This window comes from Tamandua tetradactyla, chromosome 4 (genome assembly GCF_023851605.1).
Source record: "Tamandua tetradactyla isolate mTamTet1 chromosome 4, mTamTet1.pri, whole genome shotgun sequence".
NCBI lineage: Eukaryota > Metazoa > Chordata > Mammalia > Pilosa > Myrmecophagidae > Tamandua > Tamandua tetradactyla.
In genome coordinates, this window is record NC_135330.1 from 70,697,281 (window position 1) to 70,724,023 (window position 26,743).

At 37.8% G+C, this 26,743-nt stretch overlaps 1 long non-coding RNA gene and 1 pseudogene across 1 annotated transcript in view; both read right to left on the bottom strand.

The window, feature by feature from the left end:
* Positions 1 to 7,321: 7,321 nt before the first annotated feature.
* Positions 7,322 to 8,314, bottom strand: LOC143679055 (L-lactate dehydrogenase B chain-like; annotated as a pseudogene).
* Positions 8,315 to 10,990: 2,676 nt separating this feature from the next.
* LOC143681040 (uncharacterized) overlaps positions 10,991 to 26,743 on the bottom strand; it is a 29,034-nt gene continuing 13,281 nt past the window's right edge. Inside the window, exons 2-3 of the long non-coding RNA XR_013174321.1 lie at positions 13,815 to 13,892; positions 10,991 to 12,403 (exon numbers count right to left, since the gene is read on the bottom strand). This is a non-coding gene — a long non-coding RNA (uncharacterized LOC143681040). The remainder of the gene's footprint in view (positions 12,404 to 13,814; positions 13,893 to 26,743) is intronic.

Below are 26,743 nucleotides of genomic sequence, written 5' to 3' on the forward strand. Positions count from 1 at the left end.
ACAAAATATGTGAATATGGGATAAGCATCCTATGAGTAGCACAGTGGCTTGAACTTCAAGTTCTCAAGTGTTAGATATTAAACAAAATTACAAACATAATATGATTTCCCAACTCTTTATTGTGTGGTGACAGAGGACATGGAGGCTGGTTTCATGAGTTGGGACTTGGTCTGAAAAGCATCCCCTCCAATCTCTTCAATGTTTCTGTAGGTTTCACAGTGCTGGGCTTTGCACCCTCGTTTATGCATCTTTCACCAAATGGCTGAGTTTAGGAAATCAAGAAGTGCAGCATGGTTTCAGCCCCTCAGCAGATAAAAAACTAAAATTACTTTGAATAAATTTATTACTTGCTATATTACATATACTTTCACTTTTCTTGATATTTACAGTGTGTTGGGAACTGAGTTATGCCTCCCACACAAGGCATGTTCAGGCCCCGACCTCCAGTCCTATAGATGTGAACCTATTTATAAATAGGACCTCTGCAGATGTGATTAGTTAAGATGTGCATGAATTGAATGAGGGTGAGCCTTAATCCAAGGTGGCTGAAGTTCTTATAACCACAGGCCATCGGACACAGGAAAGTAGTCACGGGGAGCAGCCAGAGAAGCTGGAAGTCAAAGAAGACAAATAGATTGTTGCCATGTGTATTGTCATGTGACAGAGAAGCTAAGGACCAAGGATCACTGGCAGCCGACCCCAGAACACCACAGTCTGGGGAGAAAGCATTATCTTGCCGGTGTCTGGATTTTAGACTTCTCCTATCTAAAACCATCAGTCAATAAACCCCTGTTGTTGAGCCAACCCAAAGTATGGTATTTCTTTTAGCAGCTAAGAAACTAAAACAGTTTTTGGTATAAGGAAGTGTGGTGCTGCTATGACAAATATTTAAAAGTGTGAAAGTGACATGTTAATTAAAAGTGACAGGTAGAATTCTCGCCTGCCATGCGGTGAGCAGGATTCGATTCCCGGTCCATGCACTACCCAAAAACCAAACAAAAATTCCACAAATGGTGCTGCGATAATGGGATACTCACAGGAAAGCCTAGATTGCTCTCAAGAGATTGTTGATAGAAATATGTTCATTAAAGGGACTTCTGATGAGGACTTAGATGGAAATGATGAACGCATTATTGGAAATTGGAAGACAGGCAATCCTTGTTTTATAGTGGCAGAGAACTTGACCAAGTTGTGTTCTGATGTTGGAATGGAAGTGGAACTTGTAAGGGATAAATGTGGATGTTTAGCTGAGGAGATTTCCAAGCTAGGTGTGGAAGGTGCAGCCTGGCTTCTCCTTTCAGCTTATAGTAAAATCTGAGAGGCAAGGTGTAAGCTGAGAATTAAACTCTTAAGCATAAAAGAACCAGCAATTGATAACTTTGAAAATTCTAAACAATTCACATAGCATTCTCTAAGAGTAGGGCCAGAAGAGGCTCTGTCAGGAATCTCTCTGAGCTTTGGGGAGATGAGGACTCAGAGGACAGGGTGCCACTTGAGGGTTTAACCCAACAACCCTTTGCTAAAGAGGGTGTGGTTGAACACGATCCAGTCACAGTGGAAGTCAGGGTTGGAAATGCAGTTTTCCAGGAAGGATCCATGGAAAGTTCTTTCATCTGATGGCATTAGACTCTCTTGAAATGCACGCAAGATGGCTTTAGACTCTCTTGAAATGCACGCAAAGCCAACAAAGTATTTCCAAAATTTGTATGAGCAGAATCACTGCCAAGCTGGATTGAAACGGACAGGAAAGAGATAAATTGAAGGAAGGATGACTTGAACGGCAGAAGCATGGAAACTCAGATCTGTTCTGAAGAGATCTCCTCGGGCCAAGAGAGCAGGAACATCCATGTGGGTGGAAAGGGCAGGTTTACCCCTCTGTTTGAAAGGGCCAGGCCATCTGCTCCAGTCCTTGGAGGGGGCAGGCCTTGTGCCATGTCTTTCATGGAGAATAGTGCCACATCAGTGCTCAGAGGTGAGAGACTGACCCTACCTGATGCTTGGGGCAGGTAGGGACTGTGCCCCAGGGTTAATGGAGAGACTATCTGCCATTCAGTGCTTAGAGAGGGTGAAACTTTCAGCTCAATATTTGGAGAGAACACAGCCACTGTGCAAGTGCTTGAAAGGGGTTGGGACTACCATTTCATCAGGGCTGGAGGACAAAGCATTGATCCAGAGATGACTCAGACCTTGAAATCTAATGGAGTTTACCTTTCTGGGTTTTGGAATTGTTTGGGAACCATGACCCCCTTTTTCTTCTAATTTTTCCCTTCTAGAATAGTAATGTTTATCTTATGCCTATCTTAGTTTTCACAGACAGAGGGGAACTGTGCCGCAGACAGACCACCCCATAATCAATTTGGAGGAGCATTGTTATTGAAATGATTCAAGTTTTGGGGGATGTTGCAATGGAACGAATTTTTCATTTTTTAAGGCTAAATATAACATACATAGAAAGAAAAGAAAACAAATCAATTATTTTCAAAATATGCTTCAATAAGTAGATGCAGATTAGATTTCAAAGTTTGTTATGGGTTACCATTCCAATATTTCTGATTTTTCCTTTTAGCTGCTCCCAAGCACTGGAGGCTAGAATAAATATTTTGTGTGTGTGAAAAATAACATATATACTAAAAAGCAATAGATTTCAAAGCACCTCACAATTTAGGTGTAGAACAGATTTCAGAATTTGGTATGAGTTACAATCCCACCATTTTAGGTTTTCTTTTCTGGTTTATTTTCTTCCTTTTTTTAAATTGTGAAATATAACATATATACAAAAAGCAATAAGTTTCCAAGTACATTTTAACAAGTAGTTATAGAACAAATTTTAAAGTTTGGTATGGATTACAGTTCCACTATTTTTTTTTTCTTCTAGCTGTTCCAAGACACAGGAGAACAAGAGAAATATCAATGTAAGGATTCAGCAGTCATACTCATTTGTTAAATTCTATCTTTTCTGTTATACTCCTCCTTCTCTTTAAATAACATGTGTATATATACATATATATATACATATATATGCATATATGCAATAAGTTTCAAAGTACATTGCAGCAATTAGTTGTAGAACAGATTTCAGAACTTGGTATGGGTTACTATTCCACAATTTTAGGTTTTTACTTCTAGCTGCTAGTAGTGGAGGCTAAAAGAAATATCAGTATAATGATTCAGCAATCACATTCATTTGTTAAGCTCTACCTTCTCTATATAACTCCACCATCACCTTTGATCTTCTTCCCACTCTTTAGGGGTATTTGGGCTATGCCCATCCTAACTTTTTCATGTTGGAAGGGGTTATCGATAATACGGGATCAGGGATGGAACTATCTGATGTTTTGGAAAGGCTGGCCCATCTGCATTTCAGGACTTATCTGGTCCAGTGACCTATCTGGAGGTTGTAGGTTTCTGGAAAGTTACCCTACTGAATGTAACCTTTGTAGAACATTATATAAAACACTAGATGTTCTTTAGGATTGGCTGGAATAGTTTTGGTTGGGGTTTGGCAAGTTATGCTAGGTAGCAATGTCTAACTGGAGCTTGACTAAGAGTGATTTCCAGAGTAGCCTCTGGACTCTATTTGAACTCTCTCAACCACTGATACCTTATTTGTTATACTTCTTTTCCCCCTTTTGGTCAGGATGGTATTGTTGATCTAACGGTGCCAGGGCCAGACTCATCCCTGGGAGTCACTTCCCATTCCGCCAAAAGACTTTTATCCCTGGCTGTCATGTCCCATGAAGGGGGAGAGCAATAATTTCACTTGCAGAGTTAGACTTAGAGTGAGACCACATCTGAGAAATGGAAGAGGTCATCTGAAAGTAAACCTTAGGCATACCTGTAGGTAGGCTGAGCTTCTCTGCTACAAAATGAGCTTCACAAGAGTAAGCTTCAAGATTAAGGGGTTGACCTATTGACTTGGGTGTCCTTAAATGTTTCACACAGTATCAAGGGTTTCCCTGGTGGTAAAGTTTAATGGTTCCATATTTTTCTCCCATCCCTCATGGGACTTTGTCAATATTTTTTGATTATCTGCTTAATATACTTTGTGATGTATCCAAGCATTACATTACATTAATGCCCAGAATACAAATGAGGGCCTTTAATCCTGTATAGCTTAATGTAATGCCTGGAATGAATGTGTTTTGGAAAGAACAGCCTTTTTTGGGTCTAGAGGGTAGCTTGTGGTGGCTTGGAGTATTGTACCCCTCAAAAATGTGTCCTTAAACTTAATCTATTCCTGTGGATCTGAACCTATCAGAAATAGGATATTTTGACAAAGTTAGTTCAGTTAGAGTTTGGCCCAAATGACTCAGGTTGGATCTTTATCCTGTTACTGAAGGCCTTATAGGGAGTGGCACAGAGAGGGAGCCACAGGGGAGCAGCCAGAAGCTGGAAGTTAATGGAACTGAGAATCCAGGAAGGGCTACCATATGTACTGCCATGTGACAGAAAAGCTAGAGACCAAGGATCACACTAGCAGCCAGCCCCCGAATAACACATCATCTGGGATAAAGTATCACCTTGATGACACCTTGAATTGGTTGATTTCTCCTAGACTCAAAATCATAAGCCAATTAATTCTCTTCATTTAAAACAACCAATTGCATGGTATTTGCTTTAACAGTCAGAAAATTAAAACAGTTTTTGGTACTAGAAAGTACCAGAAGGTAGGGTACCACTATTGCAAATACTGAAAATGTGGAAATGCTTGGAATTGGGTAATGGGTATAGGCTGGAAGAATAGTGAGGTGCTTGATAGAAAAAGCCTAGATTGCTTTGAAGAGACCATTGGTAGAAATATGGATGCTAAAGGTACTTCTGATGAGGCCCTAGAAGGTAACGATGAATGTATTATTAGACATTGGAAGACATGCAATCCTTGTTTTAAAGTGGCAGAGAACTTGGTGAAATCAAGTTCTGATGTTGGATGGAAGGCAGAACTTTGAGTACTGCATTTCGTTACGAAGGAGAAATGGCTGGAGGTGCACTTGTATACCGATTTATGGACTATAGCCAATGATTTGGGTGGTTGCTCAGGGACTTATAAGGAACATGATTGGAAAATTGGTGACAAAGACAAAAACTTCTTTTGGGGAAGAGGTTATGTAAATAGACTGAGAATGGGCAAAAATATGAAGACATTTGTGTCTCATGTGAATGTTCACTAGTGGGTGACTTCAGCAGAGGAGAATTTTAATAATCAAGTGGATAAGATGGCACAGTCTGTGGATACCAACTGGACTTTTTCCCCAGCCACTCCTGTCAATACCCAATGGGCTCAGGAACAGAAAGTGGCCATGGTAGTAGGAATGGAGTTTATGCATGGACTCAGCAATACTTAATGGGCTCATGAACAGAAAGTGGTCATGATAGTAGGGATGAGTTTATTCATAGGCTCAGCAACATGTGGACTTCTATTTACTAAGGCCGACCTGGCTATAATCATTTTTCACTGCCCTAATCTGCTAGCTGCAGAGATGAATACTCAGTCCCCAATATAGCACTATTCCCTGAGATGATTAGCCTGTTACCTGGTGGCAGGTTGATTATACTGGAGCCACTTCCATATGGAAGGGACAATGATTTGTTCTAACTGGAATAAACACATACTCTGGATCTGGTTGTGTCTTACCTGCACACAATGTTTCTGCCCAAACTACCATCTATGGACTTACAGAATGCCTTATCCACAGCCATGGTGGATAAGCACACAGCATTGCTTCTCATCAAGAAACCCACCTTATGGCAAATGAAGTGCATGAATGGGTGCACATTCATGAAATTCATTGGTTTTACCATGTTCCCCATTCTGAAGCAGCTAGATTAATAGAACAGTAGAATGGCCTTTTGAAGACTCGATTATGGCACCAACTGGGTGGCAATTTCTTAAGGGCTGGGCAGTGTCCTCCAGGAGGCTGTATATGCTCTAACTCTATGGTTCTATTTCTCTTATAGCCAGGATTCACAGGTACAGGAATTAAGGGATGAAAATGGAAATGGCACCACTTACTATTATCCCTAGTAATTCACTAGAAAAAGTTTTGCTTCCTGTCTCTAAAACCTTAAACTCTGCTGGTCTAACAGTCTTAGTCCTAAAAGAAGGAGTGCTTCCACCAGGAGACACAACAATTATTTCAGTGAACTGGAAGTTAGGACTGCCACCTGGCTACTTTGGGTACCTCATGCCTCTGAGGCAAAGAAGGGAATTACTATACTTGAAGCCCAAAGAAAAATGTGGAGAAAAACAAAAATGAAATGTAGTCATAAATACAGATATGAAGTGTTCAAGTGTGGACATCATGTTTAGCAAGTGAAATTTTCTAAATGTACTTTTTTTTTTCACACCACAGTAGATAATTTTATTTGTGCAATGGCTACTATTGTAAGCATTAAACCAAGCATGTGCTTTGATTCTGTGAGCCCAAATTCACATATTTAGGAAGATAAAAGCAAACTGTGAAATGTAACAAATAAATTATCAGTGGCTGAGAGAGTTCAAATAGAGTTGAGAGGCTAATCTGGAGGTTACTCTTATGTAAGCTTCAGTTAGACATTGCTACCTCTCTTAACTTGCCAAACTCCACCAAAACCATTCCTGCCAATCCTAAAGAACACCTAGGGCATTTTATAAGATTTTATAAAGGTTCCATGCACTAGCATAACAATCCAGAAACCTACAATCTCCTGATGGGTCCCTGGACCAGATAAGTCCTGAAATGCTGAGGGGCCAGCCTCTCCAGAACATCAGATAGTTCCATCCCCCTATCTCATATTATCGACGCCCTTTCCAACATGAATAACCTAGAATGGGCATAGCCCCAAATACCCCTAAACAGTGGGAGGAAGATCAAAGGTGATGGTGGAGTTATACAGAGAAGGCAGGGTTTAACAAATGAGTACAACTGCCGAATCATTATATTGATATTTCTTTTAGTCTCCAGTATCTTAGAGAAGCTAGAAGTAAAAACTTAAAATTGTGGAATTGTAACCCATACCAAGCTCTGAAATCTCTTCTACAACTAATTGTTGTGTTGTGCTTTGAATTTATTGCTTTTTTGCACATATATTATTTTTCACAACAGAAGTCAATTGTAAAAAAAAAGTCAATTGTGATAATAAATACACAGCTATATGATGATATTGTGAACCATTGATCTATTGACTACACTTTGGATGATTACATGGCATGTAAATATATATCAATAAAAAATAGACTTTCTTAAAAAAAAGCAAACTGTAATCCATGTATATGGATGATAACTAATGGCTCAAGGTTAATCACATTGCAGTTTTTTAATTTCTACAGCATAGAACGCAAGTGTCACAGGTCTTCTAGATCCTTCTGGATATCCCAGAGGTTATATGCACTCTTCTTGAAGTGAGCAACTTCATCATCCTTCAGCTTCTGGTTGCTAACACTGTTAATCCCTGAGCATTGAGGATACATGGAAGGCTTAAGAAGACTTCATTCTCAATGCCATACGTCTCCTTCACCATTGTTGACACTGGTTGAATACTGGATAGATTTTTGAATATGGATTCAATCAGATTAGCCAGACTTAATCCAATAGCCCAGTTGGCATATCCTTTTGGCTTGATATTTCATAGGCACTTTCAACAACCGTCTTATGTACTTCTTTCCAATTTGCTCTGTCATTATCTGTTCCCATTTCTGATTCAGTTCCTGGAGACTTCTGCCACATTCACTCCACTCCACACAGCCATGCTTGAGTCTCCACATTCTCCCCAAATCCATCCATGGCAGCTGCTGAGATGAATGTCAAGTTTTTCAGCTGTGAGACAACGAAATCTAGCAGAATCCAGATTGCACCCACTTCCAATCACAAGGTGCTTGGGTAATCCACTTAGTTTCCAGGTAACGTATGTTAGAATATCCACTGGGTTGGAAACAACAATTATGCTGCAATTGGGACTATGCTTAACGATCTGAGGAATAATGAATTTGAAGACATTAACGTTCCTCTGAACCTGGTTGATGTCTCTCCCCTTCTTGCTGCCAGACTCCTGCAATTACCACCACAATCTTAGAATTGGCAGTCACAGAGTAATCTTCATCTACCATAATTTTAGGTGTTTGAAGAAACAAGCTTCCATGCTGCAAATCCATCATTTCACCTTTGAGTTTATCTTCCAATACATCCACAAAGGCAAGAATCAGCCATAGACTTTCCAAGAATACTGATGGCACATGCCATACCAACTTGTCCAACACCCACTACAGTGATCTTATTTTTGGGACTGTTGCCTCTTCTTCTGCAACTTGTGTGATCAGTTTTTCCTTAAGAGTGGCCATTGTCAAATGTTCAAAAAAATAACCATGGTGATGAATACACAACTATGTGATAATATTGTGGGCCATTGATTGTACACCATATAAGGAATGTTTGTATATCAAGAATGTATGCTAAGTTTTTACAATAAAAATATTTATGTTTGTATGCTAAGTTTTTACAATAAAAATATTTTAAAAATAAAAAAATAAAAAAGAAGTCATAGTTTAACAGCAAATAAGGGTTTGAAAGTGCTTTTGAGATTTCTTAATCTATGCAAATCTCGGTTTAGCAATTTCTTTTCATGTCAAGTCATAATTTAGTCGAACCTGGATTTCTAGTAACAAGCCAGAGGTTAGACAGGCTGTGACTTCAGAAACCAGATGAATGTGATTTCTCAGTCCTAGCAATGTTCCCCTATAGTCGGAATCAGTAACAATTTAGCTGGACCTGCGAATTCTTAGTCATAGCAAATTCCAATTTCACAATAGCGTCTCCACTTTAGCTACGCTTGTGATTTTTAACTGCGTAGCAGTCGGGGCATGCTGCCAAAAGCAATTTCTTAGTTGTTTCAAGTTTTGGTTAAATAATAAGTCTCACTTTAGTCCGTAGCAAATTCCAATTTCACAACAACGTACCCACTTTAGCTACGCTTGTGATTTTTAACTCCAGTAGCAGTTGGGGCATGCTCCCCAATTTCTTAGTTGTTGCAAGTTTTGGTTAAATAATAACGAGTCTCACTTTAGTTTATGCTTGTGATTTTTAACTCTCCTAGAAGCTGCAGCAAGTATTGATTTAGGCATCTCAGGTTTGGGCTTAGACATAACAGCTTTACAATAATCATATGAATTATTTAATTATGTTCATTTTGTAGGGTTAGTTCTTGGAATAGTTTATTTTTGGATTTTGTTTCAGTATGTTTTGCTGAGATTGATGTGTTCAGTGTGTTTTATTTTGGTTCTATTTTATTGTTTTCAAATATTTTATAAAATATTTTATTATTAAAAAAGAGTGGCCATTGTGCTCAGGAGGAGAGGGCTCTTAGGACCTCTAAATGTACTTTTTTAAAGACTTTTTTTATAGTATGATACAATGTACATACAAAGCAAAGAAAGAAAAAAGCTATAGTTTTCAAAGCACTCTCTAACAAGTAGTTACAGAACAGATCCCAGAGTTTGCCATGGGCTACCATACCATCATTTCAGATTTTTCCTTCTAGCTGCTCCAGAACATTGGAGGCTAGAAGAAATAAACATTTTTTAATCTTTTTTTGTGGGTGTGAAAAATAACACATATGCCACAAAGCAATACATTTCAAAGCACAGCGCAACAATTAGTTGTAGAACAGATTTCTGAGCTTGGTATGGGTTACAATTCCACAATTTTAGGTTTTTACTTCTAGCTGCTCTAAGATACTGGTGACTAAAAGAAGTATCAATGCAATGATTCAACAGTCATACTCATTTGTTAAATCCTACCTTCTCTGTAATAACTCCACCATCACCTTTGATCTTTCTCCAACTCTTTAGGGGTATTTGGGCTACACCCATTCCAACTTTTTCATGTTGGAAGGGGCTGTCAATAATATGGGGGTAGGGACATAGAACTATCTGATGTTCTGGAGTGGTTGACCCCTCTAGTTTTCAGGACTTATCTAGCTCAGGGACCCATTTAGAGGTTGTAGGTTTCTGGAAAGTGACCTAGTGCATGGAGCCTTTGTAGAATCATTGCCCTTGGTGTTCTTTAGGATTGGCTGGAATAGTTTTGGCTGAGGTTTGGCAAGTTATTATAGGTAGCAATGTCTAATTGAAGCTTGCATAAGAGTGACCTCCAGCACAGCCTCTCGACTCTATTTGAACTCTCTCTTCAAACAAACTTATTTGTTACACTTCTTTCCCCCATTTTGGTCAGGATGGCATTGTTGATCCCCTGGTGCCAGGGCCGGACTCATCCCTGGGAGTCCTCTCCCATGCTTCTAGGGAGACTTTCACTCGTGGATGTCCTGTCCCACATAGCAGGGAGGGCAATGATTTCACTTGCAGAATTGGGCTTAGAGAGAGTGAGGCCACATCTGAGCAACAAAAGAGGTCCTCAGAAGTAACTCTTAGGCATATTTATAGGTAGGCTAAGCTTCTCTGCTACATACGTAAGTTTCACAAGAGTAAGCCTCAAGATCAAGGGTTTGACCTATTGATTTGGGTGTCCCTAATGTTTAACACAGTATCAGGGGTTTCCCCAGTGGTAAAGTTTGGTTCCATATATTTTTTTCCCATCCCTCAAGGGACTTTGCCAATACTTTTTGATTATATGCTTAATATATTCCAGGATATATCAGGGCATTACATTAAGCTATACAGGATTAAAGGCCCTCATTCTTTTTTTTTTAAATTTAATTTTATTTTTTTAACAATATTTTTTTATTAATTAAAAAAATTAACAAAACATTTAGAAATCATTCCATTCTACATGTACAATCAGTAATTCTTAATATCATCATATAGTTGCATATTCATCATTTCTTAGTACATTTGCATCGATTTAGAAAAAGAAATAAAAAGACAACAGAATAAGAATTAAAACGATAATAGAGAGAAAAAAAACCTATACCTCACATGCAGCTTCATTCAATGTTTTAACATGATGCATTACAATTAGGTAGTATTGTGCTGTCCATTTCTGAGTTTTTATATCCAGTCCTGTTGCACAGTCTGTATCCCTTCAGCTCCAATTACCCCTTCTCTTTTTTTTTTTTTTTTAATTAACGGAAAAAATGAAATTAACCCAACATTTAGAAATCATACCATTCTACATATGCAATCAGTAATTCTTAACATCATCACATAGATGCATGATCATCGTTTCTTAGAAGGCCCTCATTCTTATTCTGGGCTCCTTGTGTTTGGATTGTTTAAATGATCTACCCAGACAGGTTGAGTTAGATTATGTACTACAGAACATTTAGGTTCTGGACAAAATATAGCTTTCTTCCTCTGATCTCAAAGAGTAGATAAGGTTCTAAAGTATAGACAGTGTCTTCCTTACCCCTCCCTGTGTTCTAAATTACCTTAATCCTGATCAGCTTCGTTCTTACTTCTAAATACCAGGTTATACATATATAAAACAGCCTCTCAAAATCCAGAAATAATAATTACCACTCCAGACTAAAGGTGGCTACTATCTGAACTTCCAATCTAGGCCCCTGTTTTCTTATAAGCATTGTCTAAAGAAGACCATACAATAATTGGTCTTTTGTTTCTGGATTTTGCCTTGCCACATGTTCCACAGGTTTGTTCACAATGTCGCATGCCTCACAACTTTATTCCTTTTTGTAGCAGCACAATATTTTTACATATACACCATAGTTTGCCAATGTACTTCTCAGTCAGTGCATCCTTCAGCCACCTGCATTCATTAGGCATCATGTATAATGCCCAAAGTCCACAATCCATCAACATTCTCAATTTTAGATAATTTCATTGTTCCCAAGAGAAGGATTAAATTTACTTTTAAGCACCTGATTTGACAGAGCAAATAGTGCTCTTAGTATTCCATATAAGACAGAAGACATGATAACCAACTTTATAAATCTGATCATATTTATTTTCAGTTATAGGGAATTTTTAAAAATTTTCAACAGCCTCCTTTTCTAAGGAGATTGAACATTCTGTATTTTAAAACTTATACTAAATTATTCCAAGAACAGTATATGAAACTATGTATGTATCTTTAAAAAATAAAATTAGAAAGTAACAGTGTCCAACTAATGTCATCTTTCATTGGGCATAGAGGTAGAAAATATCCAACGGGCATTTTCAGATGTTTTGCAGTATGTGTGTCAGCTCCACTAATTTTGATATAGCTATCTAAGAGATAACAATATACATGTAAAATTTAAAATATATTTACATTCTATATATCCAACAAGCAAATTATACACATAATTTTCTCCTTAATGTATTGGGTGCTGTGATAGTGACCTTGGCAAAAAACTACCAAAAGTAATGCAAAATAAACATTTAAACATAAAGTACATGATACAATGGAAAGCTGACAGCTGGTGGTTGCTTCTTCCTTTTTTACTTGTCTCTTTTTCTGATGTTTCACCTTTTGTCCTAAAAAAAGAAAGCACATTAAGACTGTTTCAGTTTAAAAAAGAGATACATAGACCCTCTTTAAATTTATTTTTGAATACTCATTACATTCACATAGTTCAAAATTTAAAAGGTAAAAGTAACCCTAGAACCAGTCATCTAATTTTTCCCAAAGGCTATGACAACTACTTCAAGACTCTTCTTTATCTTTTCAAAGATATTTTATGCATTAACAGGCTAATAATTATGCCACTGGATAATAAGTATATTCTTCTCTCTACTACCATTTTTTCCATAAGTGGTAACCTATGTAGATACCATTTATATATACAGTATAAAACTTGAGGGCCATTCTTAATCAGGAAGTAAAGGATTCCTTAATATTTTTTATGACTGCAATGTATTCCATTATGTGGATGTAGCAGAATTCATTTAAACAGCCTACTACTATTAAAGGACCTATATATCATCTCCACTATTTTGCTATTATAAACAATATTGCTACAACTAATCTGCACAGGTCATTTCATGTGTGTGTCAAAACATCCATAGGATAAATGATTAGAAGTAGAACTATCAGGACCTTGCTGTCTGTGCAAAACTGTCAGAAAGATGTAAACTGTTTCTAATACAGGTGTCAGGGTAGCCAACAGAAATATGACTCTCACTGTACTGGATGGGAAAACATTTACTGGTATAGAGAAGTCAGCTTCACTAGTGGGCGTTGGTCTCCTATGGCCAGCAGTTTTCATCTTAGGCGAAAGCCGGGAGATTGTCTACGCATACTCATACTATCATGGTGAAGGAACACTGCTCCCTCTCCACCAGGAACAGTTAGACTAGCAGGGGTAAGCCGAATGCCATAAAATGGAGATACTTTAGCAAGACTGACTTGAGTGAATCTTTACATGCTCTCCGGACTAAAAGAGAAGGAAAATGCCAGCAGTCCACTATCTGCTAGGGGTTATGTTTTACCTCAAGGTACTCCAGAGAAGGGAGTCTGCCTGCACTTATCATCCTGCCCTTAGCAGCCAAGCTATGACAGTCCCAGGCACAGGATTTATTTTGTGGGTTGCAGGGAAAGGCGGCAGGCTGTGCTAGGACCTACAACAATATACATATGTTTCTAATTTTAGTAGCTACTGTCAAATTGTCTTCCACAGGGATTGAACCAATTTTCTTCCTTACCAGCAAAGAGAGTAACTGCTTCGCGAAACTTTACCAACATGGTATGACAAACGTCTGGATCTTTGCTAATCTGATAGGTGAAAAACAATTAACTCCAAGTAATTTTTTACATTTCTTTTATTATAAATGAGTTTAAAAGCTGTTTGTATTCTCCTTTCTGAGAGTTGTCTGGTCATATACTCTGCACATTTATCTACTGGGTTAGGTTTTTTCATATTGATTTTAGGAACCAATTACAAATTACCTGAATTCCCTCTGTCATATGAGTTCCAATTTTTTCCCCAGACTCATTTTTCTTTGGATTTTCCTAAAATGGTGAAATCTAATAAATACAAAAAAGTACATAAAACATGTAAGTACAGATTAACAAGTAATTATAAAACAAGCACCACTGTAACCACCATCCACATGAAGAAATAGACTATTGCTGATATCCCCAGAAGTGTTAGCACGTACTCCTCCAATCCCGATCCCTTTCTGCCCAAAGTCACATTATCTAGATTTGTTTAAATAAAACTCTTCTTGCTTTTCTTTAGTTTTATCTGCAGAGTTTTAGTTTAGTTTTGTTTCTGATTTTTATATAAATGGACTCACACTACACATATTCATCACATATTCTTTTTTTGTTTCATTTGCTCAAAATAACATTTGAGAGTCATCTAGTTATTGTACGAATCTAGTTTGTTCATTTCCATTGCTATATGGTATTACACTGTGACATATGTCGTATACTATAATTAATTTATCCATTCTATTGTTGATGGATATTTGGGTTGTTTCCATTTTTGACTATTACAAACAATGCTACCATGAATATTCTCGTACAGGTAAACCGATATGAAAGCATATGAGTTTCTCTTGTGTATATATCTAAGTATAGGACTGCTGGGATTTGGGGCTTGTGCTACATATGTATTTAATCTAATTTATCAATGTTTAGTTCACAGTTTCTGGGTTTTATGACATATTTAGAAAGGTCTCCCTCCCCTTCTATGATTAAGATTTAAAAAAAAAAAAAAACTCCCAATGGTTTCTTGCAACTTTTATGCTTTTATTTATTTACTTATTTTGCATGTAAATCTTTAATCCATTTGGAATCTATCTTGATAACAAAGTTGAGGTATAGATCCAGATTTATTTTTTTTCCAGAGAGCTAGCTGTATTAACACTTCTTAAATAAGCCAACTTTTCTCGACTGACTTGAAATGACTCCTTTATTATACATCAAATTGGTATGTATTGGGGTTTTTTTCTGTGCTGTTTCACTGATCTCTTCATCTAACCATGTGCCATTTACTTAATATTTATAATTTATAATATTTTCAATATCTGGCATGGCTAGTCCTCCTTTGTTAGGATTTGCTATTCATGCTTATTTTTATCAGAAGTTTAGAATAAGCTTACTTCTCTATTTAAAATTCTGTGGTTTTTTGGTCATTTTTTCTTGAGATTGTATTAAATGCCACTAAAATTTAACCTAAAAATAACTGACACTTTCATGACATGGAGTATTCCTATCTAAACTCAAAGTATGTCTTCCCATTTATTTCAAGTATTGTAGCATTTTAATATTTTATTAATATTTTGCACATCTTCCAAATTTATTCTTTTTAAAAAAAATTCCACTGTAAATGGAATTTTCCTTCTCTGTAATATCTTCTAACTAGGTTGTTGTTAGTAGTATAATGCTTATTGAATTCCAAATACAAAGTTTCACACAGAAGTTGAACTGAATTCTACCTATAAATTATTTAAATAGGCTTTATTTTTAGAGCAGTTTTAGGCTGACAAGAAACATTGTGCAGAAATCAGAGAATTCCCATATATCCACCCACCCTGATCCCCCGCCGAGTTTCACCTGTTCATTTTTTTAAAACTTTTTTATTGTATAGTATAACATATATACAAAGCAAAGAAATAAAAAAGCAATAGTTTTTAAAGTACTCTTCAACAAGTAGTTAGAGGACAGATGCCAGAGAGTTTGTTATGGGCTAACATATGACCTCTAACATTTTCCTTCTAGCTGCTCCAGAATATAGGAGGCTAGAGGGCGTAAATATTTTTTAGCATCACAATCAACTTTTTTCCTTCTTTTTTTTGTGAAAAAATAACATATATACAAAAAAGCTATAAATTTCAAAGCACAGCACAATTAGTTGTAGAACACATTTCAGAATTTGACATGGGTTACAATTTCACAATTTTAGGTTTTTACTTCTAGCTGCTCTAAAATACTGAAGACTAAGAGATACAATTTAATGATTCGGAATTCATATTTATTTGTTAAATCCTGTCTTCTCTGTATAACTCCACCATCACCTTTGACCTTTCCATCCCTCTCTTTAGGGGTGACTGGGCTATGGCGATTCTAAATTTTTCATACTGGAAGGGTCCGTCACTAATAGAGGTTGGGCTAGGTTTCAGGACTTATCTGGACTAGGGACCCATCTGGAGGTTGTAGTAGGTTTCTGGAAAGTTACTCTAGTGCATAGAACCCTTGTGGAATCTTATATATTGCCCTAGGTGTTCGTTAGGATTGGCTGGAAAGGTCCTGGTAAGGGGTTGGCAGGTTATGATAGATAGCGAGGTCTAACTGAAGTTTACATAACAACAACCTCCAGAGTAGCCTCTCAACTCTATTTGAACTCTCTCTGCCACTGAAATTTTATTACATTTCTTTTCCCCCTTTTGGTCAGGATGGAATTGTTGATCCCATGGTGCTAGGTGTGGATTCATCCCTGGGAATCCTCTCCCACGTAGCCAGGGAGATTTTCACCCCGGATATCATGTCCCATGAAGGGGTGAGAGCAATGATTTCACTTGCAGAGTTGGGCTTAGAGAGATTGAGGCCACATCTGAGCAAAAAAAAAGAGGTCCTCCAGGAGTAACTCTCAGGCATGCCTATAGGTAGTCTAAACTTCTCGGCTACCTATACAAGCGTCACCAGAGTAAGCCTCATGATCGAGGGCATGGCCCATTGAAATCAACTTTAGGGTGTCCCTAAAGTTCGACATAGTACCAGGGGATTCCCTGATGGTAAGGTTTAATAGTTTCATATTTTTCTCCCATCCCTCAGGGGACTTGGACAATATCTTTTGATTATCTGCTTAATATATTTGAGGATGTATCCAGGCATTACAGTAATCTATACAAGATTAAAGGACCTCTTTCTTAATCAGTACTCCCTGTGTTGCAATTGTTCAAATGAGCTATAGCAATATGCTGAATTAGATCATATCCTACAGAAAATTTCAGCTCCAGACCAAATACACCTTTCTTCCATTGGTCTCAAAGAGTATGTGTGGTTCTAAAATATAGACACTGTCTTCCTTATCCTTGTGTTCTGAATTACTTTAATCCTAACCTGTTCAACTTTGTTCTTATCTCTAAATATCAGGCTATATATATAAAACGGCCTCTCAAAATCCAGAAATAATAACCACAACTCTGGACATAATGTGTCTGCTCTAAAAGCTTACAATCTAGGCTGGTTTTCTTATAAGCATTTTCTAAAGGTGACCATACCATTCTTGTTTGTTTCTGGCTTGTTTTGTCTTACCAGATGACCCACATGTTCATTCAGATCATTGCATGCCTTGTGATTTTGTTCCTTCTTGTAGCAACACAACCTGCATTCGTAAGTACACACCATTGTTCGACAATCTACTTCTCTGTCAGTTCATCCTTCAGCCACCTGCATTCATTGGGCATCACGTAGAGGGCCCAAAGTTCACAGTCCATCCACATTTTCAATTTTAGATAATGTCATTGTTCCCAAGAGAAAGAAAACCAATAAACATACCCTTGCCAAATAAGAAATCTAAAACTCCTCTTAACTCTTGTTGCTCCCCCCCGACCATTATGACCTCTGCTGTTGCTGTGGTAGTGCTGATGGTTTCTCTTCTTTTTTCCTTTTACATGGGCAGGCACTGGGAATTGAACCTGGGTCTCTGGCATGGTAGGCGAGAACTCTGCTTGCTGAGAATGGTCCGCCTGGATGGTTTCCTTTTGAATATATATCATAGCATGCAATAGCAGTTTTTCCCCCTGTATCCTGGACTTAAACACTTTTTATACAAGAATCATATCTTTGAAGTAATTTTGGTGAGAACTAGTTCATATTTCATCTTAACTATATTTAGCTTTCCTATCCATGAGCAGGGAATGTCTTTCCATGTATTTAGATCTCTGATTTCTTTTAGCAATGTTATGTAGCTTTCTGGGTACATGTCCTTTACATCCCTAGTCTGTGTTGTTGCTTTCAGCTCCTCTGGGTATACACCAAGTAGTGGTATTGCTGGGTCATAGGGCAACTCAATATTTAGTTTCCTAAGGAACTGCCAAACAGTCTTCCATAGTGCTTGCACCATTATACATTCCTACCATCAGTGCATAAGTGTCCCAGTTTCCTTCACATTCTCTCCAACATTTATAGTTTCCTATTCGTTTAATAGCAGTCATTCTTATTGGTGTGAGGTGTTACTACGTTGTAATCTTGAGCTGCATTTTCCTTATAGCCAATGAAAATGAGCATCTCTTCATGTGTTTTTGAGTCATCTATATTTGCTCTTCAGAAAAATGCCTATTCTTATCTTTAGCCCATGTTATAATTGGGTTGTTTGTTCTTTTGTTGTTAAACTATATGTTTTCTTTGTATATACAGGAAATCAAACCTTTGTCCGATATGTGATTTCCAAATAGTTTCTCCCATTGAGCTGGCGTCTCTTCACACCTCCTGGTGTATACCCAGAGGAGCTGAAAGCAACAACACAGACTAGGGATGTAAAGGACTTGTACCCAGAAAGCTACATAACATTGCTAAAAGAAATTCGAGAAGATCTGAATAGGTGAAAAGACTTTGTGTCTTTTCACAAAGTCTTTTTAGGTGCAGAAAGATGTAATTTTCAGGAGTTCCCATTTATCTATTTTTTCTTTTGTTGCTTGTGCTTTGGGTGTAAAGTTTAGGAAGCTACCTCTTATTACTAGGTCTTGAAGATGTTTCCCTACATTTTCTTCTATAAGTTTTATGGCGCTAGTTCTTATATTTAGGTGTTTGATGCGCTTTGAGTTAATTTTTGTACAGGGTGTAAGATAAGAATCCTCTTTCATTCTTAAGGCTATTGATATCCAGCTCTTCCAATCCCAAATATTGAAAAGACTATTTTGTCCCAGTTCAGAGGATTTGGGGGCCTTGTCAAAAATCAGATGACCATAGATTTGGTGGTCTATTTCTGCACTCTTGACACTGGTCAATGCTTCTATCTTTGTGCCAGTACCATGCTGTTTTGACAACTGTGGCTTTATAATAGGTTTTAAAGTCAGGGAGTGCTAAACATCCTACTTTGTTCTTCTTTTTTAGGGTGCTTTTAGAAGTTTGGGGTCTCTTTTACTTCCAGATGAATTTGGTAGTTAGCTTTTCCAAATCTTCAAAGTAGTTGTTGGAATTTTGACTGGTACTGTATTGAATCTGTAGATCCATTTGGGGAGCACTGACATCTTAACTATATTTAGCCTTCCTATTCATGAGCAGGGAATGTCTTTCTACCTATTTAAATCTCCTTTGATTTCTTTTAGCAATGCTATATAGTTTTCTATGTACAAGTCCTTTATGTCCCTAGTTAAGTTCATTCCTAAGTATTTAATTCTTTTAGTTGCTATTTTGAATAGAATTTTTCCCTTAACTGATTCCTCAGCTAGGTCATTGCTTGTGTATAGAAATGTCAGTGATTTTTGCACATTAATTTTATATCCTGCCACCTTGATGAATTTGTTTATTAGTTCACATAACTTTGCTGCAGATTTCTCAGGATCTTCCAAGTATAGTATCATATCATCTGCAAATAATGAGAGTTTCACTTTTTCCTTTCCAATCTGGATGCCTTTTATTTCTTCGTTCTGCCTGATTGCTCTAGCTAGAACTTCTGGCACAATGTTGAATAATAGTGGTGACAGTGGGCATCCTTGTCTTGTACGTGATCACATGGGGAAAACTTTCAGTTCTCTCCATTGAGTTCCATGCTGGCTATCGGTTTTTCATATATTCCCTTTATCATACTGAGGTAGTTACCTTTAATTCTTATCTTTTGGGGTGTTTTTATCAGAAAAAGATGCTGAATTTTGTCAAATGTTTTTTCAACATCAATCAAGATAATCCTGTGATTTTTCCCTTTCGATTTTTTAATGTGCTGTATTACATAAATTGATTTTCTTGTGTTGAACCATCTTTGCATTCCTGGTATAAACCCCACTTGGTCATGGTGTATAATTCTTTAAATGTGTTGTTGGATTTGATTTGCTAATATTTTATTGAGAATTTTTGCATCTATGTTCATTAGGGAGATTGGTCTATAGTTTTCCTTTCTTATAGCATCTTTACCCTGTTTTGTTATTAAATGATATTAGCTTCATAAAATTGGTTGGGTAGAGTTCCTTTTTCCTCAATTTTTTGGAAAAGTTTGAACAGGATTTGTGTTAGTTCTTTATGATAATTTTGATAAAATTCCCCTGTGAAGCCATCTGGCTCTGGGCTTTTCTTTGTAGGAAGATTTTTGATGACTGAATCTTTTTACTTGTGATTGGTTTGTTGAGATCTTTTCTTTCTTCCTGAGTCAGTGTAGCTTGTTTGTGTGTCTCCAGGAGTTTGTCTATTTTATCTAAACTGTCTAAGTATATAGTTGTTCATAGTGTCTTCTTACAATTTATTTCTTCAGGATCTGTGGTAACACACCCCTTCTCATTTCTGATTTTATTTGTATCCTTTCTCTTTTTAAAACCAACTTTTGGTTTTACTGATTCTATTGGTCTTTTGTTCCGCCATTCATTTACCTCTGCTTTAATCTTTGTTATTATTTCTCTTCTCCTATTTGCTTTAGGGTTAGTTTGCTATTCTTTCTCAGATTCCTCAGGTGTGCTGTTAAGTCCTTGATTTTTGCTCTTTCTTATTTTTTAATATAGGCATTTAGGGCAATAAATTTCTCTCTCAGCACAGCCATTGTCACATCCCATAAGTTTCCATAAGTTGTATTCTCATTTTCATTCATCTCCAATAGTTATTCATTTCTCTAGAAATTTTTTCTTTGGCCCACTGGTTGTTTAAGAGTATGTTATTTAATCTGTGTATATTTGTGAATGTTCTCTTCTTTAGTGGTCACTGAGATCCAGCTTCATCTCATTGTAATCAGAGAAAGTGCTTTGAATAATTCCAATGTTTTTAGATTTAAAAAGATCTGTGTTGTACCCCAGCATATGCTCTATCCTGGAGAATGTTCCACGAGCACTAGAGAAGAATGTATATCCTTGTGCTTTGGGGTGTAATGACCTATGTATGTCTGTGAGGTCTAATTCATTTATCAAGTTACTTAACTTCTCTATTTCCTTGTTATCTTCTGCTGGTTGTTCTGTCTACAGAGGAGAGTGGTGTATTGAGTCTCCTGCTCTTATTGTTGAAACATCTATCGTTCTCTTCAGTTTTGCCAATGTCTGTCTCATGTACTTTGGAGCTTCTTGATTGGGAGCATAAACATTTATGGTTGCCATACCTTCTTGGTGAATTGACCCTTTAATTAGTATATAGTGTCCTTCTTTGTCTCTTCTGATGTCTTTACATTTAAAGTCTATTTTGTCCGATATTAGTATAGCTACTCCTGCTTTCTTTTGGTTACAACTTGCATGGAAAATCTTTTTCTGTCCTTTCATTTTCTAAGATGAGTCTCTTGTGAGCAGCATATAGCTGAATTACATTCTGCCAATCTGTATCTCTTAACTGGTATGTTTAGTCTGTTAACATTCAGAGGTATTACAGAAAAAGTGTCTCTTGATTCCATCATCTTATTTTTTTAATTTTGTCAGATCTATATATTCTTTTCTCTCTTTCTCTTTGCATTCTTTAAATTACCCTTAGTGGTACTCTTCAATTCTGTGCCATCCTCCAGACCTCCCTCTTGTCTTTTTTTTTCTTTTCAGCCAGCAGAACTCTTTTTATTTTCCCTTGTAAGGCAGGTCTCTTGTTGACAAATTCTTTCAGGACTTCTTTGCCTGTAAAAACTTAAATCTCTCCCTCAGTTTTGAAGGACAATTTGGCTGGGTACAGAATTCTTGGCTGGAGTCTTTCTGTTTCAGGATCTGAATATATCATACCAATGCCTTCTCGCCTCCAGGGTGCTAGTTGAGTAGTCTGAATTCAGTCTTACTTGGTTTCCCTTGCATGTAGTAGATTGTTTTTCTCTTGCCACTTTCAGGATTTTCTGCTTCTCTTCAAATTTGACAGACTGATTAGTACGTGTCTTGGGGAAGGCCTATTTGGATTTATTCTGTTTGGAGTTTGCTGGCCTTCTTTGACTTGTATATTTATGTCCTTTATGAGGGTTGGGAAGCTTTCCCCATTATATCCTCAACTACTCTTCCTAGCCCTTTACTCCTTTCTTCTCCTTCTGGGACACCAATGATTCTTATATTTATGTGCTTTGTTTTGCCTATCATTTCCCTGAGATCCAGTTCAATTTTTTCCATTTTTCTTGCCATGTGCTGTTTTGAGTCTTTGAAGTCAATTATCCTGTCCTCTAAATCACTTCTTCTTCTTCATTCTGTCTCTTCAAATCTGGTGTTATGTGCCTCTAGTATGGTTTTTTTGGTCAACAGAGTCTTTAATCTCTATGATATCTGCTATTTTTCTACTTATTCTTTCAAATTCCTCTTTATGCTCTTCTAGTGTCTCCTTGATCTCCTTTATGTCATTTGCTATCCCATTTATTTTGTAGAGTTGTATGAACATCTTTGATTAGTTGTTCCAATGTCTGTGTCTCCTCTGGTGTTTTAATTTGGTCATTAGACAGGGCTATATCTGTCTGCATTATGATATGCTTAGTGATCTGCTGCTGTCTTCATCACATGTAAATATCTTCATTGATTTACTTTGGGAATTGAATTCTTCAGCAGTCTAAGGCCTTGTGTTTGTGGGAGGGTTGTATGGCAGGTAGCAGGGCAGGGGGCAGAGCACTGAGTACAGTGATTTGTTTCAGAGCAGGTATGGGCGCAGGTTGGGGGTGTTACACTGATGCTTGTGAACGTGGGTGCCCAGTGGCCAGGGAGGATGTAGCTTTGCGGGTGCACCAGTCTAGGGGGTATAACCCTGGTATGTGCTGGTCTAATGCATGGGGCCATTTGTGCACATGCATAGAGCTGTGGCAGCAGGTTGGCATTATGCCTTCTTGGACTGGGGGCAGATGTGACCTGGCTGTGCAAGTCAGCACTTTCTCAGAGCTGGGAAATGAGGCTGAAGGCTGTGCTCATGTGCAGCTCTAGGACTGCTGTAAAGTGCAGTTCCCAGACCTGAATGACGTGATTTGGGGCTTGCGTATATGAGTGGGCTTGGGAGTGCTGTAAAGTGATGCACAGAGCTTGGCGGAAGGGCAGACTGAGGCTGTGCAACACTATGGGTTGGGGGGCAGTGACAGCCTGCGTATGAAGGTTAGTGCCCACTGCCTTTATGTGCTGGCAACAGCCTGGAGGGAACAGGGAAGGGGAGGTAGTGCTCAGGAGGGGTGCAGGAGCGGTGGGTTGGGCTGCACTGGAGGCTGGTGGGGTGGGGGCCCCTGGAGCATGCAGGATGGAAGTGGCTGACGGGGTTCAGATGGTGGGGTGTGGGGTGAGTTGCTGGTCACAGGGCTGTGCTGGTGAGGGCAGTACGCCCAAGGAATGCAGCCTGGCTTATTTCCTAGTCCTGCGCTCCCATTCGTGTACTCCCACGGGCTCCAGGCCTCTGTGCCAGACTCTAGCTTTCTGCCTCTCAGTTCCTTGGCCTCTGCAACCAGGGCTACCACAGGTGGTGCAGAAGGCTTTTCCCAGGTCAGCAGCACTCCTGAATTGCTGCCTCAGTTGCCTTCATATCCCTTCTCTAAGTTTTCTGTGGAGCAGGGCTAATCTTGAGCTACTCTGGTTGGCCATCTTCCTGGAAGTCCTAGTTTCACCTGTTTTTAACATTACATTAATGTGGTACATCATAATTGATGCACCACTATTGATTAGTTAATAATTTAAGTCCATAATTTACATTATGGTTCACTCTTTGTGTTTGTACAGTTCTGTTTTGACAAATGCAGAATACCATGGAGCCATCATTATGGTATCATATAAAATAGTTTCACTGGCATAATAAAAATGACCTGTGCTTCACCTATTCATCCCTGCCTCCACCCTCCCATCCAACCCATGGGAATCCCCGCATACCACTGATCTTTTTATCATCTGTACAGTTTTACCTTTTTCAGAATGACATATAGCAGGAATTACATAGTGTGTAGCTTTCCCAGACTGGCTTCTTTCACTTAGAATATGTACTTAAGTTTCCTCCATGTCTTTTCATGGCTTTATAATTCATTTCTTTGTACCGCTGAATAACAGTCCATTGTAAGGATTATCACAGATTGAAAAACATCTTGGTTGCTTCCAATTTTTGGCAATTGTGAATAAAGCTGCTGTTTCAGTCTGCTAAAGCTGCTGGAATGCAATATATCAGAAATGGGTTGGTTTTTTTTCAATGAGGGCTTATTAGTTTACAAATTTACAGTTCCAAGGCCATGAAAATGTCCCAAATTTCTCTCTGGGAAGACTGCTGGCATCTGCGATTCCTTGTCACACGTGCAGGCACATGGTGATGACTGCTGTCCTTCTCTTCTGGTTCTGGTTTTAATGGCTATCTCCAAATGTCTTTGGGCAATTCTCTCTATGCTCTCCTGCTTTACCTGCCTTTTATCTTCTCATAAAGGACTCCAGTGAAGGATTAAGACCCATTGTGAATGGGATGGGTCATATTTCAATTGAAATAGCCTAATCAAAAGGTCCTACCCACAATAAGTCTGCCCTGACAATAATGGATTAAAAAATACGTTCTTTTCTGGGATACATAGCAGATTCAAACCAGCACAGCTGTTAAAAATATTCATGTGCTGTTTTTTGAGTGGACATTAAGTTTTCAACTCTTTGGATAAATACCTAGGAGCATGCCTGCTGGATGACACACTAAACCTTTGTTTGAAACTGACAAACTATCTTCCAAAGTGAGTGTAACATTTTGTATTCCCATCAGCAGAGAATCAGAGTTTGGTGTTAGTGTTTCATATTTTAGTTATTCTAACAGGTATGTAATGGTATCTCTCTGTTGTTTCAACTTGTAATTCCCTAATGACATATGATGTTGGGCATCTTTTTATATGCTTATTTGCTATCTGTATATCTTCTTGATGAGGTATCTGCAGATTTTCTGCCCATTTTATAACTGGGTTGTTTGCTTCCTTATTGTTGGGTTTTAAGAGTTCCTTGTATACCTTGCATACAATTCCTTTGTCAGATATGTGTTATGCAAAAATTTTCTCCCAGTCTGTGACTTATCTTTCATTCTCTTCTCAATGTTTTAACAGAGCAATTTTACTTTTTTATTTTAATGAAGGCCAACTTTTCAGTTCTTTTATAGATCATGCTTTTGGTGTTGTTTCTATGATGTCATCACCAAACAGAAGGTCACCTAGATTTTCCTGTATGTTATCTTTTAGAAGTTTCGTAGTTTCGTGTTTTACAATAAGTCTATGATCCATTTTGAATTAATTTTTGTGAAAGGTCTATATCTAGATTCATTTTTTTGTCCTAACCACATTTTTTAAGTTGCAATCTACCTAATTTTAATTTTAAGACTTACAACAGAGATAGGTTAACTAAGACAGTTTTCTTTGACAGAAATATATATATATATATCTGGGATAAAACATTCAGAAGTAGATACATAAAAAACATGGGCAACTAACTTTTTTTTGCAATGTATTTATACCATCATTATTAAAGATCAGGGCTACTGGATAACAGTTCAACAAATTCAGGTCATTTCATTCTGGCTATTCCAAAACACTAGGCTCTTAAAAAAAAAAACATATCTATATAATGAGTAAGTAGTCACAGTCTGGGTTCATACCCAGGTTCCCTACTCAGGGGCTGTGTGAGCCTGGGCATGTTACAAACAGGCCTAGCTTCAACACTGTAGAGATAAGTTTAATAAGGGCAAGCCTCAAGATTGAGGGTTTGGCCTATTAAATTGTGAGTCTTTAATGCCTGAGAGAATATCAGGATGTCCCCAGGTGGGGAAGTATAATATATGCATATTTTCCCCCAGTTCCTCAAGAAGACTTTGCAAATATTTTTTTTAATTTTCTGCCCCAAATGCTCTGGAATGTATCTGCTTATTATATTACCCACAGAGAATAATAAGATCCCATTCCCTATTTGAGGTTCCATGTAATTTAATTAGGTTTAAATAAACTTGTGCTACAGAATATTTAAATTTTGAAACAAATAAACATTTTTTCCTTTGGTCTGCCACAGAGGTTGATGTTTTAAAGTACAGACAATATCATTCTTCACCCTATAGCCTGATGTATCTTACTCCTAACCAGGTCCTTTACATAGCTTCTTTAACAGTTGCTGTATGGAGTAATGCTGACTTTCCAAGCTACAGAACTCTAATTCTGAATCTCAGTTATCCCAAAGAAACCCAATGACTAATCATATTTTAAATGCTCAATTAACACAAATGGCTATTGCCTACCATATATATTTCCACTATCACAGAAATGTCTATTGGACAGTGATGGTCTAAATGTTTGGGACACATCACTGAACAAAAGAGACAAAGATCCTTTAGTCATGAAGTTTTGATTCTAGTGGTGGGGAGGCAAATATTAAACAATAAACATAGCAAGCAAGTGAACTAAATTGTGTGTTGGAAAAAAGAAAAGCTAGAGCATCCTTAGCTGAATCAGGAAGATGGAGGGAAACTGGAATTTTAAACAGGGCAGTTCTAGTGGCTTCATTAAGGTTAAAGGAAAAGCAGAGCTGTTTTTCATTAAGGTTAAAGGAAAAGTGAGCCGGGAGGGTAGCTAAGGGGAGAGTGTTCCAAACAAAAAAGAAAAGTCGGTGCAAAGGCCCTGGGCCAGGTATGTTTGAGGAATAGCAAGGAAGCCCATGTGGTTGGAGGAGAAGAAGGGAGAAAGGTAAGTAAAAGGATAGGGAGAGCAGAGGACTAAGGATCCCAGGTGGAGAGAAGTACTTTGCTGTCCATGTAAAGGAATTTGGCTTTTACTTGGAGTGACATGAGGCGCCCTTGCAGGGCTTTTTCTTAAAACAATATTT